Raw genomic sequence first — 1,496 nt, forward strand, 5'->3', positions numbered from 1 at the left:
CCGCACAAGAGCCAGTCCAGGGGCACTGGCAACGATCTCGCTTGAAAGTCCTTACACATGCCGCGGGCACAAGTGCCAGAAAGGCGACGCTGGGCATAGGTGCCATCACGATTTCGCTTTCACTTGCCCCAACAGGTCTTCACAAGCTGAGTTTCATGTCCAATGAAGGAGATGACATTGGCATGGGTGCCAGTCGTCGAATTTAATTCGATTTCGATAGAGATAGAGATTAGTGTAAAATATGAATGTTCCATAACTTAAATATTCCTTTAGCTGATACCAAACATCAGTCTTTTGTTGATATTAGCTAAATAAGTAAATATATAATTTTTAGTCTAATATATTTTAAATTCTTATACTTTTTCTACAAATCTTCTCTATTGGTGTCAATAAGCTACATATACTTTACCATAGTAATAGTAATTAAGCTATTTTATTCCTTTTCTATGGTGTTCTGCCCTACTTGATTATTTTATTTCATTTCTTTATTAATTTATAATTAGCCTTTATTTATTCATAAAAATTAAGCTAATCTTTGTATCTCTATAAATTCATACTTAGCTTATATAAAACTATACTGGTAGATTCACTACTTATAAAAAAAACTGCTTAGATTATAATTTTATTAATAGATAATTAAAATGTTCTTTTACTTCAATACTCCTTTATTAATACCAGTATATACCAATTAATCAATATTCACAGATACCATCTGATGAGTTAATATTTAAGTGTACAATATGTATAAATATTAAACTATTTCTGGATAATTTCTTTTCCTCCCCCTCTTGTGGTAAAAGTTTGGTATATACTCAAAAATATTCATAAATTTCTATCCTTTTGTTAGAATATTCTTCTTAATAATCCTCTGAATAGCCCTAAACTTTAACTGTATACAATATAGCAACATTGTTTAAAATATTTAACTATAGTACTACATAAGACTTCCCCTGTTTCATTATCAACGGTCTGCTAGTGGGCAACCCCCTTAATTGTCAGCTAACATCTTGTTTTAAATTTTCCTTTACCAAACTTCATGATATTGCTTCTAATAAATCTTGATTTTTATGACTATACCAACTATGATCTCTGTCTGCTCCCTCAGCCCTACCCGTAACAGATACTGCCCTTTATTCTCTCAGCCTTAGATATACAAGGATTTGGTAAACTAGTCTATAAATTAAAACTGATCCCATAAAAACAAATAAAATCAGTGACAGGCAGAGTCTTCTTGATAATTTAGTAACTTCTATGCTGAAGTGGAGACAACATGTTCTTTGTCTATCTCCTTAACTTCTTGGAGATTTTAGATATAATTATACTAATGTGTCCATCTGTTCTAATTTAATTAAATTCTATGTCTTTGGGCAGCTGAGGATTGCTCTGCATTTTAAATTGATGTAATGATTACATTGTTCAATTAAATGGAGTTGCATGAAACGATCGTACTGCATTACCTCTGGATATCTTTGTTGCTTATTTTGATTATATATATA

This window comes from Octopus bimaculoides, chromosome 7, assembly GCF_001194135.2.
Source record: "Octopus bimaculoides isolate UCB-OBI-ISO-001 chromosome 7, ASM119413v2, whole genome shotgun sequence".
Lineage (NCBI taxonomy): Eukaryota > Metazoa > Mollusca > Cephalopoda > Octopoda > Octopodidae > Octopus > Octopus bimaculoides.